The 25,477-nt window shown below is 48.7% G+C and overlaps 2 protein-coding genes across 2 annotated transcripts in view; one reads left to right on the top strand and one right to left on the bottom strand.

Moving 5' to 3' along the window:
* The window catches only part of mys (position-specific antigen beta subunit myospheroid), a 388,332-nt gene extending 380,672 nt beyond the window's left edge, over positions 1 to 7,660 (bottom strand). Inside the window, exon 1 of the mRNA XM_070532236.1 lies at positions 7,657 to 7,660. The gene's annotated coding sequence lies outside the window, so the exon portion shown is untranslated. The remainder of the gene's footprint in view (positions 1 to 7,656) is intronic.
* Actbeta (inhibin subunit beta) overlaps positions 1 to 25,477 on the top strand; it is a 212,504-nt gene that overhangs the window by 115,150 nt on the left and 71,877 nt on the right. The gene's annotated exons all lie outside the window — the stretch shown is intronic.

The following is a 25,477-nucleotide window of genomic DNA, read 5'->3' on the forward strand; positions in this document are numbered from 1 at the left end:
TTGCTTTGCCAAAAAACAACAGCTGAGGAAGCCTCTCGTTTTCCCATGCGTCTCATTCCGACTGAGACGGTCGTTAACGACTCGTCGCGAATGTCCCTTTTCTTCATTTTTTTTTTCTGGACAAAATTAATGACACCGTCACTTCCTCTGCGCCCCTGCCAGAATATGTAGCTGCATGAAAATAAGTGCGACAAAGCCAGTTAATTCACACCACTGCGTTGCCTATTCGAGAGGACATGTGTAGAAAGGAAAGAATGCCCTCGCTTCTAGCTTTCATAGGGCTCATGAAGAGCCCTATGTTCACGGCTAGTCTGCAATGACGCGTTAATTTATTTAACAAAGCAACTGTACGCATATTGAATCAATGTATTACGAAAAGTAACTACGGGCACACACTCTCGCATTACGTGATAGGTCTGAAACAGGAGGCTGATTCTTTTTTTTAGAAAACGTCTTCCTGCTGTCTTCTTTAACAGCAGTTAACAGACAGCGACCACTGGAATTCGTGCTGTTGAAATAATTCGTGTGGTATCACAGTTCAAATAAAGCTGCGCCACAACCAAGTAGCTGGCACGTGTTTCCGCAAGGAAAAACCGAAAACTTTGCTCTAATCGTAATTTCCTTCTTTCCTTCCCTCCTCTCTCTCCCTGTGATCTTTGCTTTCCCCTTTCCCATTCCCCCGGTGTAGGGTAGCCAACCGGACGTTATTCTGGTTAACCTCCCTGCCTTCTTCTTTTCTCTTTCCTCCTCCTTGCTCTAATCGAAAACTGCACTTTTAGATGATCAGAGCAGATGAAAGTGGAGGCGATCTGTGAATCTTGTACGAGCGAGTACTAGCACTCGGCCCTAACTTTGCTGTACGGATAAGATAGCTTCAAGAGAACTGTAGGGAATCAAAACAGCACATACTGGTGCAGCATTGTTTTAGCATTCGATTTAGTTTGTTCTGCCAAAAAGCCCACTTGTTTCACATGAAAAGGAAAGCCAAACGCTACATTTTGTTTTTAATTTGCCATCCAAGCAGCGTCATCGACAATATTTATGCGATGTCGAAGGTTCTGTCGAAGCTGTCGTAGCTTTTATGTCGAGCTCTTGTTATCTTTCTAATGCAATGTGCATTTACTTTACTGAAAGAAAAATCTACAAACATGTCAAGATCAGACTCCGTCAAAATTGACTGCCTAACAGTAAAGTGCTGCAGGAAGTTGAAATTGCTTTCGCAACACGTATTTCGTTTTTGCGTACTTCTGTAGTCAACCAAGCCTCTACATACGAACACAGTGACCAATTTGATAGTAACCTTGCATTTCTCTTCAGACTTCTTTTATGACGACGACTGTGACATTGAGGGGAGAAGTTTTAGCCGTGATTTATCTTAGGGCGCTTGTTATGCGAAGGCGTAAGTTTGCGGTAAAAAAAAATATAAAAATAAGATGAACTTGTGGAGATTGTTGCCTTGCTGAGGTACAAACGCCGTCAAACATCTTCGATATCAGATATTGACGCCGTCGGCCACTGTGTCAGGAATGGTACGAATAATTACAACATGACATGTCAATAAATTGTGATATGCCAATTCACCGAGCTCCTCGTGGCGCAAGAATGTACAGGTTGTCTCCAGGACTTGGGCCAGTCCTCAAATGAATGTGGCTCTAGATACAGGGCCGACTGTCTCATAATTATTTTCTCTTTCTTTTTTCTACATTACCACTCGCGCACATTGTATTCAAAGACAACCTGTCCAATCTCTGGAAAGACGTCGTGTTCCAGTTACAGGAGCAGTTGACCGCCGAAATATTTACTGATTGTGGAATTTCTGGAAACATATTGCATGATTATGAAGCGCTTCTTGTTTCCATTGGTGCGGAGGAAGCAGGAAGTTCCAAAAAAGAGTTCCAGAAGATGTCTCGTAGTGGTGACGGTTGTCAGGCGAGGCCAAGCTCGGCGATAAACCGTAGCAGTTTGTTTGGCGAAGTTGTTCCCAAAAGCAAAGTGTACAATGATTCGGCAGCGGCGACGAGAGCAACCGCAGTCGATGTCCGTCGATTGAATGCCACCCGACTCTCCGTCGGTAAACTTGCTCGGTGCAGGGGACAGAGCTCAAAGCTTTAGGTTAGTGCTCCCAAAGAACATCCGCGCTGAAGGCCTTACTCGCGTTATTAAGGTTCCAGCGGGCTGCGGGGCTTCACGATAGACTTTAAGAACGGCGCCCCCTACCGCTATATTGTGTACGCGGTTTGTTCGTGCTCGTCTCTCTTCTTCTCTATCTCCCCCTTCCACTCTTTCTCTTTTTGTCCCCCTTAACCCTTCCCCCCCCATGCAGGGTAGCCAACCAGAACTACGTATTGTTAAACTCCCTGCCTTTCTATGCATCATGTTTTTTTCGCTCTCTCTTTTCGGCGCAGCGTTGCATACCAAGCGTTTTCTAGAAAGTGCTACAATCGTCTCGGATTTAGGTGCACGCTAAAGACCCCCAGGTGGTCTAAATTTCCGGAGTCCTCCACAACGGCGTGCCTCATAATCAGAAAGCGGTTTTGGCACGTAAAACCCTACATTTTAATCGTCTCGGAGCATGCAGGTGAACCGATATGACTGGGTCCAGCTATTTGAGAAAGAGCGAGAGCGCTCAGTCCACAGGCGTTACCTCGCGTCGCGTGATTGCGTGAAAAAACAAACAGAAAGGCGATAACAAAGCGCTACTGCCATAGCGCGAGATCAAAGCGTGAAATAAACGCACGTGGTAATTAGGCAAAAGCGCGGACATTGACTGGACGAGATTACTGCCGGCTGCTTTTCACGTGGGAAGAAGCAAGGCGCGGGAGGATGCAGTGCTTCGCTGCAAATGACGTGTAACTGCCTAAGATTGGTGGTGCTGCGTCAGTGCGTGGAAAGCGAGAAAATTTTTTATGAAACATCTTTTGCACTGATGTCGTGGAGCGGCGCACTGTTTTGCCGTCGCTATATTCTAGTAAGGTCCTGCATCAATATAAATTCTTGAATCGGCGGCGACACGTCTGACTTGAACCAGAGACGGCTAAAAGACACTGCGCACAGAAGCGCGGTCACCGTTTAAAAAATGTTTTTTTTTTAATGTAGTTGTTAGTCGACGCGGATGAGCAGCCCTGTTATTGTGGCGAGTAGCGATGGGGTGAGAATTACTTATGCCTTCTTAGTGCAGAAAGTCACGCGCGTGTAGTTTCTCTAGCCTTGGCTAGTGTGCGCTCCCTTTCGCCTGTGGTGACACATGGAGCGTCGAAATTTGTCTGCTTACCGTAGTTTCTTTCAACATAACAAGGGGTGGGGAAAAAAAAGGTCACAGCACGGACAAGCATGCGAATATAATCGCGCCACGCAACATACCAGACGACCAGTTTGCATTTAATAGCCGGAACAGTGCTATAATATCTTGTACAGTGCATGTTCCAACAGCCTGGCACGTATACTGTTCCGACAACGTACTGTACGCGCAATGTACTGTACGCTTGCTTTTTTTTAAATCTGAAATACTTATCAGCGTCTGTCCTGCCACTGTGCGGCACCGTCTCTGCATATTAGGGAGATTCACAATGGCTCAAGCAGACCCACATATAGATGCTGGTTCACTCGGTACCAAGGCCTACGTGGCTTAAGGCTAACGTGCATTCAGAGGGGGCACGCGGGCGGACTCGAATAAGCGGGACAGGCTCGTGCAGACTGAAACTTCTTCAGAGCTCGTAAGCCTAGGTCTAACGCAAAACAAATTCTCTCTTCCACGGATCGCCAATCACCGCTGTCGACCGAACTTACCCCCCATTCCCCGAAATTTGCTCATGTTTTAACCCCTACCCGTAACTATGTGCCTCTCTAGACTGCGTTTTACTTTCCATGGCACCTATGGAACCACGGTATAGACCACCGGCGATTTCTTCTCCGCATTACGTGAACACACCAAATAAACTTACTTATTTTAATCATAGCTGTAACGTTGACTCGCTTTTAATTAAAGCTTTAAAAACTCATTGAAACTGTTACTCTATGAATCGCTCGTACGCCCAAAACTGGAATATGCGTGCTCGATGTGAGATCCCGGTCTTGAGTGTCTCATTCAAACTTTGGAATCGGTGCAAAATCGCAGCGCGAGATTCATGCTTCACAACTGCTCTCGTCTATCTAGTGTGTCCACCACGAGAGCTACATTGAACCTTCCTCTTCTTTCTTTACGAAGGACTGTGTCTCGGTTATCACTCATTCCCAAAATTTAACTTCACCGCCATCTTAAAGAAGTCCTTCTATCTGAGCCAGGGTAGATTTCATCCCGTAGACATCACCTCCATAAAGCAGGCGTCCCGTTTTCTCGATCTAACTGACATTTTTGCTCATTAATTCCTAAGACAAGTAATGATCGGAACAAGGCTACCCACCTCGATTTCCGCAATTACCGACACTGGCTTGTTTAAATCTGCTATTGGAGATCTTGTTTATTTTCAGTAATCTGCATTTTGCTGTAACATAGCTGTTGTTTCTGTTTTTTGTTTTCTGTATTGCCGCATTTCTGTGTTATATATTTGCTTTTCATGCATTCCACTCCGTTCTGTAATGCCCTCGGCCCTGAAGTATTTAAATAAATAAATAAATAAATAAATAAATAAATAAATAAATAAATAAACAATATATTATTATTATTATTATTATTATTATTATTATTATTATTATTATTATTATTATTATTATTATTATTATTATTATTATTATTATTATTATTATTATTATTATTATTATTCAACCATAACAAGAGTCAGACACTGGCTGGAAACCGCCTAATCAAGAGGCGCAGCGCCCACCTGCCTGAAAGCAGAGGGTTTAGGAAGTGCACAGAAAAGGAACACAAATTAATGATGAAAAGAGGCATCCGAGTGTGAAGAACAGGTGTAGCCGAGCGCTGGCGAAGCACAGCTGGACAGCATTTCCAAAATCGCGTATGTACATCGAACAACTCTCTTCTCGTCATCTCACTAGAGATGACGAGAAGAGCGCCTATAAGAAGACACCTCCTTTGTTCTTGTATAGAGCTACACGGAAGAACTAAAACGGCGAAAAGGAAAGGGCGCGTTAATCAAGCCTACAGTCCAGCCTCCCATCCACGCCGCAACAAAAAATAATAAGAACTCAGCCGTTCACTCTAACTGGCAGAGACCGAAGCTGCCTGCGTACTAGAAAGTCGGACTGCTTTGTTTCGTTTGTGGGCCGACCATTGGAACCTATCGGGGGATCTTAATCATTGCCTCGCAGCCACGGGTGCCCGCTGAAATGCATCCCAGCCATGCTATAGTGTGAGAGGACATCCAGCGGACTTTGCTGGCAAAGGCTATGCATCAAAAACAGTTCCTCCATTGCAAGAGAAGAAAAAAGGTGAAGTTTCGGCCATAATTTACGAAAATCAGTGACGCGATATCTGGCACAATATTATGCGCAGTAAGTCTTGCACTGTTTCATGTCGCATGAGTTAAAATAAACGTGCGACAATTTCTTTTCCGGAATGGTAATAAGAAAATGTTCATTCGGTGATGATTCAAATTCAATCTGATTCTTGGTAATTCCTGCCTAGTGCGTATGTGCCCATGCTTAGAGCAAAACCAACTAACCAACCGACTCCAGTTTTCGTTTGTGGAAGTGGCGCTTCCCGATGGAGGTGAAGTTTCTTGGTTCTCTCAGCTAGCGTGCTTTCCGCTTCTTAACAATGGCTCCGTTGGAATTCATTCAGCTATAGGTGCTCGTTTACGGACAAGCTTTCAGAACGTGGCGTCACAGCGCGCCAGCCACAGCGCGCCAGCCAATCACAGCAGCTGGCGGCGCGACCACACTGCCCAGGCGCAGCATTCGTCTCTGCTGTAGCGTCGGTGCTATGACTGCAGGGTTCTCGAGGACGAACAGCAATTTCACGGGGCTCGTTGTATGGGTCCGGATCGCCGTGCGAGTGAACGAGAAGGCTCGGTTGTCTGTCTGTTGCCCGCAAGAGTAATTCGTGCCCCGCATAAGTAGCGCGAAAGAAAAGAAAGAGTGGCTGAATAATAAAACCTTAGCCGGGAGTTTGATTCCTCGCTGCGTATAATGTTCAGTTTTTCCCTTTATTTATTTATCGACTTGTCGCAAAGTACTCCTGCATCACTGCGATGGTCACCGGCGGACTTAAAAGCAATTAGCCGGGTGATCCCGTAACAGTTGCCGCTTAAGAGAGATGTCCCGAATGCGGTTGGGCGCACTGTCCCGCGCAGTGCACCTGTAATGCACACGGCCCCGCTAGCGCGCCACGCTGTGTAGTGGCGCAAGTTGAGCGACGACGCCACTGCGCCCGACGGGAAAACACGGAGCGGACGAAAGAGACGGCGAGTCGGGGAAAGTCGGCACGGGGACCGGTCGGGGAGCGGCGAAAAACAGAAATATCCCGATAGGGGCGCATCGGGGAAGCGCCGGGAAACCGGGACCCGAGACTGGGGAGAATGGGAAGGAGGAAGCCCCCGCTCGGGGCGAGCGGGACACAGACGCCGTCTCGTAAATAAAACTACTTCGCCGTCCGGGCAGCGTCTCTCGGGGAGGGCTTGGCCTCCTTCCAAGTGGTGGCAGGCCGGGAGAGCGGCGGCGGGGCTAGGAGGAAGCAGCACCGTGGGCTGGAAAAGAGGGAGCGGTCAGAGCCGTTGTATATGCACTCGGCACTGCTACCCAACCCATCCCGTCGCGCCGAAACGGGAGCACAACGCGGACCGGCATCCAACCTCTGCTGCCGCTACTCACTCGGACTGCCAAAGTCGAACGAAACGAGACCAGCGCGGGAAAGAACAAGAGATAAGAGAACAGTTATGGAAGGGGGAATAAAAAAACCGAAATGCTGGGGAAATAGGGAGGATCCGCCGGCAAAAGGGTTAGTACACGGAAGGGATGTGGGGAGGCCAGAGAGGGACGATCGAGTCGGCCCTGCGGGACACGGCTACGCCCCTCCCGGCCGATCTGGCCCGCTCGCAGGAGAAGTTTGGGATGCAGATATCTTGCGTTTTCATTTTACGGCATCAGACGAGACTCGTGGTCGGGCCAAGGGGTTTTGGACGCATCGTTTTGTGCCCGCTCGCGGCGCGCGCAATGACGTGGCGCGTACGAATGCCAGCCGTGAGACGACGTCTACGTCGACCGTCTGCGTCCGCGCACTATGCGGCTGAGTGCCGCTAGCGTCACCAACGGGCGGCAAATGCGTCCCCTGCAAGTGACGCGGCCCGCGCTCGCGGCCGACATGAAGGGCGCGGCGAGGCGCATCGGCTCACACGAAAGCGCGTAATGAGCCGATGTATTGGGCGGGAGCTGCTCACCTCCTGCGGGAACACCAGGCGGCGACCTTTTGCAAAGCGTGTGGCCTCGTACCTCGGAGGACAGCGGAAAAAACCCGCTGTCCCCGGGCATTTTTGTTGTGGTGGCCGTTTATCAGCGTGGAGCACTTTGAGCTTTCGCCCTGCTGGTCAGCGTTCGCTGAACGGTGTATAGAGACGCGTTGAAAGCGGGGATTGTGCGTGTCTCGTTAAGGCAAAGTCGACTGCACAGAGACGCCCATGTTTCGCGCTGTGAGCGTTACGTAATCGGGAACGTACGAGGGTTGAGAATGGGAGAGACTTGGACCCTTTGGCACATGACAATACAAGTTTCGAGGGAATAACGCAAATAAAACGCGGACTGAGTAAGCACACGATGTGATGTCCTTCCTGGGCGCGTGTTTTATTCGCGCCATTTCCTTAATTGCAATACGAGTCCGGCTACTTGAGTTAATCATGTTGTTTACCTCTCATTCTTTTTCTATTCACCGTAGCTCCCTTTCCGTTTCGTGTTCTCATACGTGGCGCCATTATTCAGACATAGCCACCTTGGCAAGATCATGTTTTCCCTGTAAGTGGGACCCCACCTCCCAGCGCAGTTAAAGGTGACAGTGAACTGGTGATGAACGGAATATAATAGGTCGCTTCTGAAATTGTATGCCTCTGATCGAGTTGCGGCAACACGGGCAGCGAGCCTCTGTGCACACCTTGAGAAAAAATACAGCCCCTTTCGACTACGACCTTCACTCTGGTTCAAATAGAATGTGTGTGCAAATAGAGAGTTGTACGTGCGGCTGCTTTCTCCGTGAGTTCCGGTCTGCGCATGCGAAAGGCTGCTGTGCAGTGTGCCTGTTGGAATCGAAGAAACAATTTCTATTGTGTCTCACAGTAGCATGCTGTATAACTTCGAAAATTAGGCTCATATACAGACAAGTTGTTGCCTTAAGTTCGCTGCTTTGAGCATTACGTTGAAGTTTAAGCCTATTCGGGAAGTACAAACGATCTGTCGGGTTTCACACTGCAGAGGCATCTCGTCTAATGTCACTCTCACTTAGCCTCAGTCATGACCGATGCATCATACGCCCCACCCGCATTGCGGAAGCCGTTCGGTGTGCTTTTCGCAAGGAGAAAAACGATAAACAGCCAGTCAACGCGATGACTTTTCATGGCGGAAGAAATCACTATCTCTGAGTTTCCCTTCTCCCGTTGTAAAGAACGGCGAGTTGCGCAACAAAATTGCCACCTTGCCACCCGATTACGACAAGGGGTGCAAGACGCGCACCTCCCGCTCTCCGCCGCTGCAGCTGCGAGGCGTTCAAAGAAGCGACCTTTGCGCTGGAATCCGCCGCCTTCCTCCAGCCCCTTCGACATTGTGACGGGACGAGTTTGGTGTGGGGACAATGATTCCAGAGTTCCTCAACGCGGAGCTGATCTGACACGCCTGAAGAAGTTACCGCGGGAACGTCTTATTTTTGCGCTCTCACGGTTCTGCATGTTGCAAAACAACGAGCGACCCTCGAGCGGCGTCGATTTTCCGGAACGGCACCACCTTCAACGCCGTCGCTTGGGCTTCGGAATGTGTGTGCCTTTGTGTCTGTAAACTGGTCTTCAGAGCAGCTGCGAGTTGGTGATGTGTAAACGAACAGCCGCCGCGTCGTAGGACCGGTGGATCGAGTGTATAAAAACTGTGGTTGTGCGAATGTTGGACACACTTCTCTTGAGCAGTCATGTTAGACTGAGTCACTTCTCTCATGCAGTCATGTTGGACTGTTACTCTTTTTCTCAAACAGTCATGTTAGACTGAGTTAATTTCTGTAAATAAACCCCTTTTTCCTCGTTCTCGATGAGAAGCAGTTCTTCACTTCATCAACGATCTCAGCGTAAATAAGTTGGACGACGGCATGGGCCAGCTACCTTCGAATTCATGCCGTACACCAATCTTGGCAAAGGACCACGGACGAAGGGATTGAGCCCCCAATCCTGACAACTGGCTGACAGCGGTGAGATGGACTTTGCGACATGGTGCTGTATCTGCGGTGAGTGCTTGGTTTTTGCTTTGACTCTCTAGGCTTCATTTTGTGGTTGTTCTGTTTAGAACAGTAGGGAAGCTAGATTGTTGTGTGTTAGCTAGGTTGTGTTTTCCTAGCTAGATTTAGAGAGCAGAATCAAGGCAGTAAAGCAGCAGTCATGGAGTTAAGGACACTGCTGAGAGACGAGTTGTTGATTGTTGGTGAGGAACTGGGCCTAGATGTACGCAAGGAAATGCTCAAATCGGAATTATTGGAGCTAATTTCCAATCAGGCCAGTGAGCAAGATATTGAAATGGGATTGGAACTTCTCAAAAAGAGAGAGAAACGGGAAAAAGAAAGAGAAGAACGGGACAGAGAAAACCGCGAGTTTCAGTTAAGGAAAATGCAACTTGAACTTGAAAGCAAACGTTTGGAGTTGCCTCAAGGAAGTGAAGGCGCTCTGGGTCGATCAAGTGAGGCAGAATCATACCGCATCGACAGGCTATTAAAGCCATTTGAGGTCGGGACCGACATAGGCTTGTTCCTATGCAATTTTGAAAGGACTTGCGAGAAGATGAACTTCGGCCCGAGTACATGGCCACAGCGGTTGCTGTCTATGTTGCCGTGTGAGGCGGCGGAAGTAATCGCCAGACTAAGTGTGCAGGATGCATATGATTATGCGAAAGTTAAGGCTAGTCTCCTGAAGAAATACCGCCTTTCAGCCGAAGCTTTTCGGCAAAGGTTTAGGAGCACAGGCAAGAAAGATAGCGAGGGCTATCCGGAGTTTGCGTATAGCTTAAAGGCCAACCTAGTCGAGTGGCTTAAAAGCGCGGAAGCGTACGACAGCAGAGACATGATCATTGAATGCATGTGTCTAGAGCAGTTTTACAAAACCATCCCCCAAGCTGTGAAACTGTGGGTGCAAGACAGAGGTAATGTAAACACTGTGGAAAGGGCGGCTGAATTAGCCGAAGAGTACGCAACCCGTAGAAAATTGAACGCCGAGGAGGGAAACTGGGACGGTCGAAATGGACCGCGGAAACCATTTCCGTTCAAAAAGGGTGCGCAAACTAGACGATCCGAGCCTGTAGACATGGCGGAAAAGCCCGCAGAAAAGAGCGAGGAGAAACTTAACGGAGAAACCGCACAAAAAGAACAGAAAAGAAAATTCGAATCTGTTAGACCAATTCGCTGTTACAAATGCCACAAATTGGGACATATAGCTGTAAACTGCGAGAAGTCTAGCGTAGTTTTTTCCTACGTGGAGGAAAAAGATGAGAATATGGAACTTTTAAGTCCATATCTCCACGACCTGCAAGTTAATGGAAAACCATGCCGAGTGCTAAGAGACAGTGCCGCCACGCTGGACATTGTCCATCCGTCCTACGTGATGGTAGATGACTTCACCGGAGAAGTAGCATGGATAAAACAGGTTGTAGAAGAACACAGCGTGTGTCTGCCCATGGCCAAAGTCAAAATCAGTGGACCATTCGGGGAGCTAGAGACTGAGGCTGCAGTTTCCAAATTTTTGTCACTGCAGTATCCCTACATCTTTTCGAATCGCTCGAATCAGTTACTGCGTGACAGAGGGCTCAAACTGGGAGAGGGCATAGTACAGGCATTGACCCGAGGCCAAGCTCGTAAGATCGCGGCGCTTTCGGCTGAAAATGCTCAAGCTCCTCCAGCGGAAGCAAAAAAGGGAATAACTTCAGTACCCGAATCCGAGCTAGGCCCGAGGGACAAAAGAACAGTTGAGGAGAGCCTGCCAGCTGACCAGCTCAATGAGAGCGTAGCACTAGAGTGTCAGAGTTCTAGCCTGCAGGAAGGTCAAGCAGACGCGCTCACAAGCGAGACAGGGTCGTTATTATCACCGGCCTCAAAGAACTTCGATCAACTCTTACGCGTGGATAGAGAGTCACTGGCAGCTGAGCAAAAGAATGATGAGAGCTTAGCTAAATTACGTGACACAGCTAAAGAAGGCATTGCTAGGCGCAACGTAACGATACATGAGAGAGGAGGATTGTTGTATCGGCATTACAGAGATCGAAAGGGTAAGATTTTAGATCAGTTAGTCATACCTACTAAGTATAGGGAGGACCTTTTGAGTCTTTGTCATGGAAATGGGTGGTCCGGCCACCTAGGCATAAACAAATCAAAGGAAAGATTGCTTATGGAATACTACTGGCCTGGCTGTTTCAAAGATGTAGAAAACTTTGTAAGATCATGCGACGCCTGCCAGCGTTCTGGTAAACCAGGAGAGACTTGGAAAGCCCCACTGAAGGTAGTGCCCTTAATAACAGAGCCTTTCAGACGACTTGTAATAGACACGGTAGGGCCTCTTTCAAAAACAAAATCAGGCTACAGGTACTTGTTTACCATGCTGTGTCCGGCCACCAAGTTTCCAGAAGCAATCCCTTTGAAAGAGCTCAGCTCCACCGAAGTAGTAGACGCGCTTTTGACAGTGTTTGCACGAGTTGGGTTTCCAGCCGAAATTCAGGCAGATCAAGGGTCAGTATTCACGAGCGCACTGACTTCCACATTCTTGCAAAAGTGCGGGGTAAAGTTAATACACAGTTCTGTCTATCACCCTCAGTCAAACAGTGTAGAGAGGTGGCATTCGGTGCTTAAGCGAGTTTTGCGTGCGCTCTGTTACGAGCACAAGGAGGACTGGGAGAACTGTCTGCCGGCAACTTTGTTTGCTTTGCGAACGGTTCCACATGAGGCAACAGGGTTCTCACCAGCAGAACTAGTGTATGGGAGGACACTCCGGTCTCCACTGAGAATGTTAAGAGAGATGTGGGAGGAAAGAGGGGAGAGTCCAACCGTGGTTGAATACGTGCTAAATTTACTGGAACGGCTAAGCGCAACCCAAGAACTAGTCGGAAAGAACATGGCACTAGCTCAAAAGAACGCCAAATTCTATTACGACAGGAATGCGAGGCTTCGTACGTTTAACGCCGGAGACCAGGTAATGATCCTCAAACCTTCAAGAAAGAACAAGCTTGAAGTTCACTGGGACGGGCCCGTTAAAGTGTTGCACAAACTTTCAGAAACTAACTATGCTTTGAGAATGCCCGGTCGCAGGAAGGAAGTGAGGATATATCACTGTAATTTGATGAAGCCGTATGTAGAGCGGAGCGGAGTCGTTAACTATACTGTCAAAGAGCCGGATGGCATTGGTACCAAGTTTAAGGAGTATAGGGCAACCTCCAACTCTGAAATCGGCCTAGAAGAAGTAGTGGAACACTCGGTAAGCTCTCATGCTCTAAGTCCCGAGCAGCTAGATGAGCTAAAAGGGGTGTTAGGGGAATATCTCGACAGATTCAGCGATCGGCCGGGTAGAACCGAACTGATAACGCATGAAATTGAGCTGACCTCTACCGAACCAGTAAGATCAAAACCTTACAGGGTGTCTCCAAGACAGAGAGAGATTATGGAGGCAGAGATACAGCGCATGCTAGAGTTGGGAGTTATTGAGCCCGCTGAGAGTGACTACACGTCACCGCTAATACTCGTAGAAACCCCTAACAAGGACCCTCGTCCATGTGTTGACTACAGGAAGTTAAATGCGATCACTAGGGATCAGCTGTACCCGATACCCAACATTGAGGAACGAATTGAAAGAGTTAGCGCTGCTAAATACATTTCAACTATAGATCTCGTGCGGGGGTACTGGCAAGTTCCCCTTTCAGAAAGTGCCAGCCGCTATGCCGCATTCATCTCGCCTGTAGGCACTTTTCGCCCTCTCGCACTCAGCTTCGGGCTGAAGAACGCGCCGTTTAGCTTCTCTAAGTTAATGGATATTGTCCTAAAAGACTTGCAGGAGTTCGCCTTACCTTATCTTGATGATGTAGCCATTTTTTCGGACAGCTGGGAACAACACGTATCGCACCTCAAACAGGTGTTCTCACGGTTGAGGGAAGCCGGCTTAACGATGAAAGCGGAAAAGTGTAGGTTTGGATGTTCGCAGGTTACTTATCTGGGCCATGTTGTTGGTCAGGGCATGAGACGGCCGGCTGAGCTGAAAATAGCTACGATTGGAGATTTTTCTCAGCCGCGCACGAAAACGGACGTTCGTTCATTTTTGGGACTTGTGGGGTACTATCAACGGTACATTCCGAATTACTCGCAATTGGCAAGTCCATTAACAGACGCCCTCCGAAAGGGAGCTCCGAGTAACGTACACTGGGATAAGGACAAAGAGAACGCTTTCCAAAGTTTGAAAACGCTATTGGTTTCTCGCCCTGTGCTTCGCGCGCCAGACTACACTAAGGAATTCATAGTTCAATGCGACGCAAGCGACAGAGGTATGGGCGTGGTACTTAGTCAAGTCGGCGACGATAACGAGGAGCATCCTATCCTCTACGCCAGCCGTAAACTAAATGTAAGAGAGGAAGCCTACAGCGCTTCAGAGAAGGAATGCGCTTGTTTGGTTTGGGCCGCCCAGAAGTTGTCGTGTTATTTGTACGGAGCGAAGTTCATCTTCGAGACCGACCACTGTCCTCTGACGTGGCTCAATCAAATGTCACACAAAAACGGCCGCTTGCTCCGATGGAGCCTCACTCTCCAAGAGTACAACTTCTCCGTTAGATATAAGAAGGGAAAGTTGCATAGCAATGCGGATGGTTTGAGCAGGCTAATTTGAATTCTGCGTTTGGGGGTCCCGCCTAAATTTTAGGGTTACTAGTGTTAATTTTATTAAGCGAAGAAGATCCCCTCTCATTTAGCAGGATTCCCTCCATGATTGCTGAATTTGTCAGCAGGAATTTGCTTCAGAAATTGGCATAGTGAAATGCAGCATTTTTTTTTGTTTCTGCACTTATGTTGTTGTTGTTTTTTTTGAAGCCTAGCGAGTCTAAAGTGAGAGCCAATGCACGTCATCTCGGCGCAGAGCCGTGTTGTGGGGTTCATTTTGCAGTTGCCTGTCCTTGTTGGATGTTTTGGGGCGGTGACATCAATGCACAAGTGGTCGCTGCGAGCCAAGACATCAATCCCCCCCTGACCAGCAGCCGTTCTCTTCCTGCCTAGCGGTTGTCAGCGCTAGACAGTCGAGACTTTTCGGGCCATGGAGGCGCTGTAAAGAACGGCGAGTTGCGCAACAAAATTGCCACCTTGCCACCCGATTACGACAAGGGGTGCAAGACGCGCACCTCCCGCTCTCCGCCGCTGCAGCTGCGAGGCGTTCAAAGAAGCGACCTTTGCGCTGGAATCCGCCGCCTTCCTCCAGCCCCTTCGACATTGTGACGGGACGAGTTTGGTGTGGGGACAATGATTCCAGAGTTCCTCAACGCGGAGCTGATCTGACACGCCTGAAGAAGTTACCGCGGGAACGTCTTATTTTTGCGCTCTCACGGTTCTGCATGTTGCAAAACAACGAGCGACCCTCGAGCGGCGTCGATTTTCCGGAACGGCACCACCTTCAACGCCGTCGCTTGGGCTTCGGAATGTGTGTGCCTTTGTGTCTGTAAACTGGTCTTCAGAGCAGCTGCGAGTTGGTGATGTGTAAACGAACAGCCGCCGCGTCGTAGGACCGGTGGATCGAGTGTATAAAAACTGTGGTTGTGCGAATGTTGGACACACTTCTCTTGAGCAGTCATGTTAGACTGAGTCACTTCTCTCATGCAGTCATGTTGGACTGTTACTCTTTTTCTCAAACAGTCATGTTAGACTGAGTTAATTTCTGTAAATAAACCCCTTTTTCCTCGTTCTCGATGAGAAGCAGTTCTTCACTTCATCAACGATCTCAGCGTAAATAAGTTGGACGACGGCATGGGCCAGCTACCTTCGAATTCATGCCGTACACCAATCTTGGCAAAGGACCACGGACGAAGGGATTGAGCCCCCAATCCTGACACCGTGCGGGGTACCTACCAGGGCTCAGTCCTCGTCTATCGCCAAGCGTTTCTCCTTTTAGACCGCCTCCGTCCTCTGTTCTTTCAATTTCGGGACATTAAACTCGACGAGTGTTTCTCCCTACCCTTACCAACACACCGACAGCGTTTCCCGGTTCCCGGAGAGGCGCCCTCGACGAAGGCCAGCGACCGCGGTAGGGGTCTGTCCTGTCTGACGCAGCGGACGCGCCTATTCCCGCGCGCAGGACGTGCAAGGATGGTCCCGCGCTGATGCGAAAAGAACACCGAGCGCTAAGGGGTACTGAACTCCTGCGCGTTCTTATCCTCCCATCCGAGCAACGCAGAGAGGTACATCGTAGCCCCCTTGGGTAGACTGACAGCCCTGCTGACGGACTCCGCTCACGTCCAACCACACCGAGAGCACTGGCCGTGAACTCGGTTTCGCGCCCGCGGCTCGCCGAGCACCGGTGCGGACTTCGTAATACGCGCGCGGGCGACGCGCTCATCGCCGCTGCGCCAGCTTCCCGGGCGCTTCGACTGCCAGCCGCTCAAAGCGCGCCGTCCGCGAAGATAAGGGCGGGCAAGCAAATAAAATCATGGTAAACAAGTAAACAAAGAGCCGGATGCCACGGGACGGAAAGTCACGCCGCCAGTGGCTCCCGAACGGGATTCCGGGCACGTACCGTTCGCGGTAGTGACGTCACCGCTCTTCAATTGCGGGGCATTGCATTGAGGCATACCGAGTCGAGTGCTTGGGGGGCTGGGGTAGAGGTTGCTGCAATGTTACAGCAGAGGAAAAGGAAAGAGTTGCTTCCTATCTTCTCGTGGTGTCGCAACAATTGTATGTGCCGTTCCCAACGCCGCGAATGGACTGTGATGAACTGTTCGAGCCCAACCCCCTCCCATTTCTTTTATTTTTTTTCGTTTTTATGTGTATCCCTAGAGGGCTGGGACGTTATACAGAAAAATACGTTTTTTTTTTTTCATCTACGCAATGTCACCATGAATTTGCTGCCAGCATTTTGTTGTGAGCATTGCGTAAAGCGAAGCGGAAATTGTGAAGTTCTTTTTTCTTTTCTTTTTGTACGTGCCAAAACCTCGATCTGATTATGCGGCACGCCGTACTGGGGAACTACGGGTTTATTTTGCCCACATGGGGATCTTTAACGTGCACCTTATGCACGGGACACAGACGTTTTTGCATTTCGGCCCCATGGAAATCCCCGCCACGGTCACGATTCGATCCCGCGACCTAGTGCTTATCAGCGCAACACCGTAACCTCTAAGCAACCAGGACGGGTGCAAAGTGCAAGATGCCTCGGCCGCACGGATATATGTGCTTGAAGGCAAAGCGCGCAGAAACAGAATAATAAACGCCGATGTTTTCCGATGAAACTGACCATTTTGAACAATGTGGAAGATGTCAGTCGCGAATCCGGACACAGTCAGTAGCTGCTCCGTTTCACTTTACAGTCAGAAGCACAACCCAGAAGACGAAAATGTGCAATGTATCGAGTTCGATTGGCAGTGCCTATCTTTATAGACGCCCACGGCAATGCGGACACACACATTGCGCAAAATATTTATGATGGCCTCCGGTCAAAACTGCGCATGTTATTATAGGAGAGAATGTAGCATTAGTTCTGTGCATGAAGCGAAGTGGCTAAGCGTGAACTTCTTTGACTAAAGCCACCCGTTCTCGGTGAGCCGAAGAAAGTACCACTGGAACTGAGGATCTCAATTTGTTTAATATTTTGGTTGCAATCATACGGAGCAAACACAGAATGAAGTCGTAGAAAGCATAGAGAAAATGAAACGTTATTTTGATTGAGGTGTAGAAATAATAAGGAAATGAGAAATGAAAGGGGTCGAAAAGACAACTTGTCACCGGTGGGAGGCACACCCCCATCTTCCGCATTTAAATACGCGTGTCGATGTTGTACCAACTGCGCTGCCGCTACAGCTGCGTCCCCGTGCACTTTCCACATAGACAGATGTAATCAGCTCAGTGATCAGGTGGAGAGCTTGAAAGCTTTCTGTGTCAGCTAAGGCACTATGAGGGACAAAAATTACTCAATATAGCCCCATCTTTGCTGCACCAAAGCGATGACGAATATGGTGCGCGACAATCGGAAGCTATAGACCGCGCTACGAGAGAGGGAACGGAAAATGATAGGCGAAACGCCGAGAGACCGGGAGACGGCGATGCGAAATAAGCGCAAAATACGCTCGCAGTTGATATTCTAGTGGAAAGAAGATGGAGGACGCTTAAGTTACGCCTTTAAAAGTGGAACGCGATAGCATTCACAAATACCTGACTGCTTCTCACACTTCCCGGCAACTGGAGCGTATGTAACCTTGTTTACCGGGAAACGCTGGCCGCGAACGCTATGCACGGAGGCGGGCTTTCTTGTAGAAACAGACCCTCTTGCGTGGGTCGCAATGCGGGGGAGGCGAGCACCATCTGGAGGAATTGCAAGGAACCGGGCGCGCCGTTCCGTGACCCCCGAGATACTCGTGCGCCGGTGCGAGCAAATGGCAGACGCTGTGTCCGGTCTATGTATGGTAGAAACGCTGGAAAAATGGTTTCTTTGAGCTGTCGCGTGACAGAATTATATGTTCTCGTATAGTCAAATTACAATCCGAGAGCTATCATATCTGTAGGTTGTGTGTAAGTCGTACTTTGCGATTTTTCTACGTATTTGAGCTTGAGAAATTCAATTAGTCAGTAGCTTCCTTACGCCACGTGGAGGACCAGGGTATGGATGGTTCGAAAATCTTTTCCTTGAAACGACGCCCGTAGCCGGATTCTAATAAAGACGGTGCCCTCAACGTTAATAATAAGTAAGACGAGCACGTGGATGCAAAACGCACACGCACAAACACGCGCGCGCCCCCACACGGAAGGTTTCTGACCATTGTAATGGAAAATCCATTACAGATTTCATAAGAGAGCAGGGAACTATTTAAGACACAGAAGTTCTTGTATCTATGACGTTTGGTAATCTGCACATACGTGTAATCGCTATTCGCCGACGGTTAACACGAAAGGGAACTTTCTTTTGGGTGAACGTATACAACTTTTAATCAAAAGTCTCAAAGGGGATATCCGAGCGACGTGAGCTTCCGGTGGAGGATGTGTTAGGGCTCTCGACCAAACCTTGGCACTGCCGACGCTTCAAAGCAAGGCGACTTTTTCAAGAGCGCCAGTTGCGCGGTTGAATGTCCCGCCATATGCCACGTTTGTAGTGGCTTCGAAAGTTTTGACAATAAAAAAAAAAGATTACGCGTGCGGCATGTACGTTTTCCTTGCAGCGCCTTCGATTTTCACGGACGCCTCTTTCAACATGACGTACTCACAGAAATGCTCGTCAGTCCCCGCTCATGCCTCCCCTTTCGCACCGGTGTAATACCATTCCAGACGCGACGTCGACTTTCTTGCACAGACGTTCCTCCGCCTCCGATCCTGCCTGCGTGAACTTGAGCGCACGGGCCACCCGCGTCCCGTGTCCGCTCCCCTGGCAACAAGTCGTTCGAAGCAGGACAGTCCACTAGGTTGCCGTTGGCGTTGCGTTGGAGCTCGGCGACTGCGCGGACCGGCAAGCAGCGATGCGTACGTGTCACGAATGCGAAACTGTTGCGTGAACGGAAAGTAAGCGCGCGGATGGGGACAGCGCGGATAAAACGTGCAGTTAGATACAATGTTGCGGAAACGGCCGTCCGACGCACTCGGAAAAAAGCCCCCTAGCGACGCTCGCCACGTTAGAAGCGAGGATTGGACGACTCACCTGGTAGGGAAGAAAAGGAGATGGGGGAGGGGGATCGGTCGAAGAGGAGGCAAGGGTTCGACCTTGGTCGCATGTTGTCTGGTGGCACGCAGACGCGTTGAAGCTGCAGGGTGAGACTGGAGTTACTAGCTTGCGACGGGAAAGCCCCCCTCCCCCGCCCATCTCTCTCTCTCTCTCTCTCTCTCGTGAGCGAGAAACCACGTGTCTCGCTTGTTGAGTTCCTTTCCGCAGTCGTGTACCGTTGCAGCACCGTCAGATGATAAGAGAGCTTACACGCGCACGGCGGATCGCCGTTTCGACACCGAGGCTGGTTGCCGGGTGCGTCGACGCCAGTTCGGCGTTCGGCGCGCTTTCACTGCGACGATGAGGAAATTCGTTTCCTGTTGCGTAATATCGCAGGCGAAGCACTTTCTCTTCTTCGTCTGCTTCCGTCGATACCAGTGGTGTATCCTTTGCATTTTACTATTCTTCTTTATTACTGTGCGTTATAAGCGCTGTATAAGGCACGCATTCTTCTTTTTTTTTTTTCCTCCTGGTGACACGTCTACGTTGACACCTTCAAGCAATGACTGATAACAAAGCTTTATAGTTGATAACGCAACTGGAACGCTATTGAGTCACACATTCAAGGAAATTGAAGGGAAGATATCGCCCGGCATGCCTTTGCAAGTTCGGGCCCACCTGCAGCTATAACGTCCTGCACCACGTGCGGACGGAACACTGAAGCGAAGAAAAAAGAAACATCCCTGAAAGAACGGAGTCTCTAGCTTCCACGAAAGAACGTAGATTATTGTACAGAATGAACACGTAACTTGCAGGCAGAGAACACAATAAAATGGGAGAGGGAGGGAGGTATTAGCGGTAGCAATTACTGTATATATATATAAAACTCTTGCAACGACAACTGCCCTATAAAAGCTGCACCCACACTCTTCAGCAAGTGATCCCCAGTGATGTCTAAAATTTGCCGCTATGACGAGCCGCGTTGCGGAAAACGGCATCAGAAAACTGCTATTTTCCTGAAAAGAAAACAAAACATACCAACTTGGCTGTGTCTATCCGCAACTATTGTCGTGCGACGGGGCCGTTTTGTGATCAAGTAAAATCACATCGCTTATTTTCATCTGTTTTTTAACAGCTAGTGGAGCTGCATAAAATAAGATGCCCCAGGCATATTGACGATGATATTCACGTCACCTTATACGACTCTGTACCGTATAGTCTCAATTTGTGAAGATCAACAGGCGAAAATCGGTGCTTTTGGAGACGCGCACTCCAGTGGTGGGTCCCGACATAATTTTGACAACCTACGAAGCTTTAGCGCGTGCCCAAGCCCAAATACCAGGATGCATTTTCATTTTGCATCCATGGATACGAAAGTTGCTTTACCGCAGAAACTTCACGCTCAGAAGGAAAAAAGCATGACCCGCTAAGTCACACCTGAGGTTCAACAATGTAGAAGTTTTATTCAGAAATCCTTAGCGAAAGAAACTTCGTGCCTTTTTTTCGCGAAATAAATGCATTCGTGTTTCTGTACAAAATTCTGCGCCACCGCAGTCATCAGGCTAATTGCTACAGCTATAGTCCAGTTGCGTCGTAGGCCTAATGTAGGCGACAAAGATCGCTTCCTCTTGCCTATATTCGTCCCCATTTCTAGAGACAAAGAAAGAGAGTGAGGATGCAATAGGCGCTTTAGGTGCTTAGTATAGAGAATCTCGAGATGGCGCCACCGGACTAATTGGGCTCACTCGTATAGCGACCTACCAGCACAATAGGCCTGGACCCGTGAGCCCTTGAGCCATATTTGTTCCTCAAGAGGCCGCGCCAATGACCTGCACACTGTGATGCTTTACCGACCTTGCGTAATATATTTGGCCGGTTCCCAGAATGCCATTTCAGCTAAACTAGACAGCTTATAAATCTTATTGGCTTCCCGCAGATTTGCCTGTTTCGCACCTGTCAAACGCTGCTGGCCGTTTAGGCTTAGCGGTTATACGCAGCGTTCTGGATTGAACTGCTTGCGAAGATTTGCGAGCTCTTATTCAGGTTGCCTGGTTACATGGAGACTGCGACGTTCCTTCGACTGCATGCGAGTGGCTGCGATCGCTTTGCGTCTGGCGCGAAGAATCATCTAGCGGATCCAGAGGATCCGCAATTCCGTAGGGCATTTCTTGTATCCGGTTTATCTCTGTATTAATTTTTTTTTTGGAACTCGGTTAAATGGGAACCTCGAGTAAGTTCGTTTTGGAGCGATAGCTGTCGAAGGCAAAGCCTGTTTTTTGTGGCGCGTGTTGCAGTTACAAGCATGATCTTTATCACAGTCCTGATGTTTCCTGGGCAGAAGACGCTGATAAATAAGATTCTCGTTGCGACATGCCCAGCCCACAATGTATACATCCCGAGTCTGCGTCGTATGAACCGTTATTATCGTATCCATTCCGTCGCAGTCGCAGCGTTACCGTACCTCCTTTTAGGACGTCCTTGTCATCGGGGCAGCTATAATCGCTGATGTTAAGCTATATATACATTTCTTATACTTTTCTAAAGAAGAAAAAGAAAAGTGGTTGGTGGGGATAAATTACTGTAGGGTGGAAACGCTCGGACAGTTTAATGCTTCCTACAGACAGAAACAGCGCCAACCCGCGGACTTCCTCGGTACTGTGGAAGGAAGCGCCAGCCGGCTTGTGCCACACGCAACCTAACTAGCAATTGGGCCGGCCTTTACCACTTTTGCTACCTTAGTGCTGCTACAGGTAGACCTACGGCGTCCAGCTACGCCTGGGTCTTAACATCGCCGTTTGACAAGATGCGTCCGATGCTGTTATTTATTAGTTAATTCCTGGTTACTGCGAAGAAGACCGGTTTACTGGGTGCTCCCGTCTGGCTCGCATAGATGTCGACAACGGCGTCAACAAAAACAGAAAGGGTCACCGAACCACTACATCAGCTGGAAGGGCCCAGACGCTGCGTTCTGTCTGCCTTTTCTCTTTCTTGCACCTGAAGTTACTATCAGTTCCGGTAGCTAACCAACGTACAGTAAGTGGCCGACGCCTTTATGGGGAGAATAGTTAGCGCGTAGCCATGCGGTGAGCTATAACCACTCGCGCTTCTTCCAGGTGCGTGTAGGCAATTAGCTTTAGTCTGGAGCAAGCGTAATGACCCTAGCGATAGCCATTATAATTGCTGCAAAGCAAGAACAAGGGGTCAGGCAGAAGGAGGGGCAAAATGTTGGGCGTCTGCTGTGCCCGGACTCAGATGGACTTTGAAACGCCTCAAAGAATTTACGGTTGAACCGTCTGGGACGTTTTCGGAGGCTAACACCTTAAGACCGTGTCTACATGCGTGTATGGTGCAGAAAGCAATTAGAGAGTTCCCACAGTTTCCGAAGTCTTCAGGACCTGAGTGACTGTCTGTATGGCCTTGAAGAAGACAAGACCACTTGTCGAAACGTTGACTCCCGCTTTTACCTGGTTCGTTTTGCTCATTGTCTGTATGGTGTTAACTCGGTGCCGAGTAGTGGAACCATGCCGTGATTTTTACAGACGCAAGGATAATGCGATCCGACAACCAGTTCTGGGACCAGGCGCGTAACCATGAGGCCCCCCCCCCCCCCCCCGAAATCAAGTGGCATAACCCCCCCCCCCTCCCCACCTACGCCACCACTCACACATTCCTAAAGCGCCGCCAGATGAATGTTGAGACTTGGCAGCTATACATCGGTCACCATTATGCTGCCTTTTTCACTCCTTTTGCATGGCGGTAGTTATCGGCATCTCTTGGGATGTGAAGGCCAGTTTTCTCATAGATTCGGCGCCCGCGCGATTTACTCGAGATGCGTTCATTTGTCACCATCTATTTAACTGTCACGCGCATAGCTGTTGCTTTTGTTAGTTCAACCTTCTTTGTTTAGGCTGATCCTGTGACCAGGAAAGGGATGCGGCTGTTAGTCAGCTGGTCTGTACTCTCGTGGAACGAGTTGCGGCCGGAGAAAACGCCAATTGCGCTTAACTTTCCATTTTGCTTCATTGTTTCCTTGAATGACGGCTCACCGCGACGCTGGCAGATGCCCGGCACCAATAGCACGTGATATGAGTTAGATAAGGTGGGAAATCAAATGATGTGAAACAGCGTCCTTCATGAAACCCTGCAATAACCCTTAAACCCATAAGCAAGATGACTGTCCCCCGTTACCTCGTCTGGTTTTTCCCTAATTGTATAGCACTTTCCGTGCAAAATTGGCAACGGGAAACAAAAATCGCAAGGAGTTGAGAAATTAAGCGATCTACTAAGGGAGAGATCCAAGGCAACAACCAAACTGCAAGGAAAAGCGAATTTAATAACAAATTTAACAAATTTAACCGTTGTTTATGAAAATATTTATGGATCAACATATTTTTATTTAAGAAGGAAGTAGAGGAAACGCCGCCGGAAGTGGAGAACAATTACGTGTTTTGAATGACGCTTCTACAGTTATCGGTTGAACCGCCTCACGTAGCCACTTCTCTGCTGTGCTTATGTGGGTGTTTTTCTAACCTTTCGCGGTGGGCGCAGTACGTCTAGAATCGCAGTGTCCTGCGCTCTACGTGGTTGTATGGAACTGGCGGCCACACAGCGTTGCGCAACTTCCCAAATAACAATACGAGTCGGTTTTCACACTTGGTAGAGCAGTAAACGAGGAATCCAAAAGGACTGTGATTGTTCCGCAAATATATATTTCGCTATAATTCTTCCAGAGCTAATACAAAAAAACGCTACTATAGTCGGATACACCTTAAGTCTGCAGTGAAGCCTCGCCCACGCCCTCATTACGACCAGCCACTGTTCCTCCACGAGGTTGCAAATAATCCATACTTAAAACTTTTCCTGATACCCAAATAAGGCGGTAACCAAAAAAGTAAAATTATTAGCGCTTAATTTTACACGTGTTCCCTCGCCTATTACAGTGGAATGACGAAAGCCTAATTCTTTATTGAACTGAAATAAAATGCTTGCTTCGATGTAACTACTTATTGTCAAGTTTCACTTCAGATGGCAGTGAAGTTTCGTGAGTAAAACGGGCTCAGCAGGGAAATGAACTGTACCGCAGACTTTACCGCAGACCTCTACCGCAGACTGTGAACTCTACCGCAGACTGTACCGCAGAAGAGTGAAATATACTCAGGCTCCATACACTTTGTCCACGTCTGTTGCACATCTCACTGCTTCCGCCGATGGAAAGACTCTTCAAGAACAGCGGACGATCTGGAGTTATCAAGCACGACGCCATGTTGAACAGGCCGAATGACGATGACTTTGTTTGCTTCTGTGATTAACTGGCGGAGCAACACAACCTAGCACGGTCCGTTTGCCTTGGTTGTTAAATGCTGTTTTTTTTTAGTTGTGTTCTTCTGTAGAAATCTTTATTTTACACTTTCGCTTGTTTACTTGTTCTGCGCTTCTTTCCTGCGTGAGTCCATTTGATGTCGTTTCTTGTTTGCCAAGTAAAAGAGAGGTGTATCTCACAAGCGTACCTGTGAGATATGCCTTATTTCATGTCTCTTTTGCCGGTTTACGCGTCTTTGTGACGAATGGTGGGAGTTATTCATATTTGTACTATTAAAGTGCCCCCCTCATTTGCATAGAAAGTTACCTTGGGTTGCCCCTCCCCCCCTCTAGTTCACAACATCTGCATGCTTGGAGTGAAGCCTGTCACCGGCAAAAATGACTAGAGCGAGTGGGGCTATACTAATCCAGGTACTACCAAATTAGGAAGACCCACTAAGCTTCAACAAGACACTCCCTCACCAGAACAGGAATTGGCCTCACTGGTGCAGTATTTATTCGGCCACCCTTTGCCACATGGTTCATTCAATTATCCAATGGCCCTCAGTCCCCAGCAGCTGCAGAGCAACTGACTAAGGTGGCGGTCATGCCTGTAACGCAGCAGGGGGTGCTAAGAATCTCTGAACCCGGACAGGCCGCCAATGGAAACTGACCCTTGCAACGTTTACCACCCAAACCCTCTCGAGTGAGGCTAGCTTAGCAGGACTCTTTGAGGAATTATCAGACATTGTTTGGGATATTATCGGCCTTAGTGAGATAATAAGAACTCGTGAGGCTTATACATTGCTGAATAACGGACATGTCCTCTGCTATAGAGGTCTTCTAGATAAGAAGCAATACGGGGTAGGATTCCTAATCCATAAGGACATAGCTGGCAACATTGACGAATTCTACAGCATTATTTAGAGGGTTGCTGTATTAGTAATCAAGCTTAATAAGAGGTATCTATTATAGGTAGTACAAGCACACGCTCTGACATCCAGTCACGATGATGTGGAAGTAGATCAGTTTTATGAGGATGTTGAATTAGCGATGAGAAAAGTGCAAACTCAGTGTACTATAGTAATGGGCAACTTCAATACAACAGGGGTGAAAAGCAGGCTGGGGAACGAGCAATTGGCAACTACGGCGTCGACTCTAGCAACGCTAGAGGAGAGAGGCTGGTAGAATTCGAG

Source organism: Dermacentor albipictus, chromosome 1 (assembly GCF_038994185.2).
Source record: "Dermacentor albipictus isolate Rhodes 1998 colony chromosome 1, USDA_Dalb.pri_finalv2, whole genome shotgun sequence".
Lineage (NCBI taxonomy): Eukaryota > Metazoa > Arthropoda > Arachnida > Ixodida > Ixodidae > Dermacentor > Dermacentor albipictus.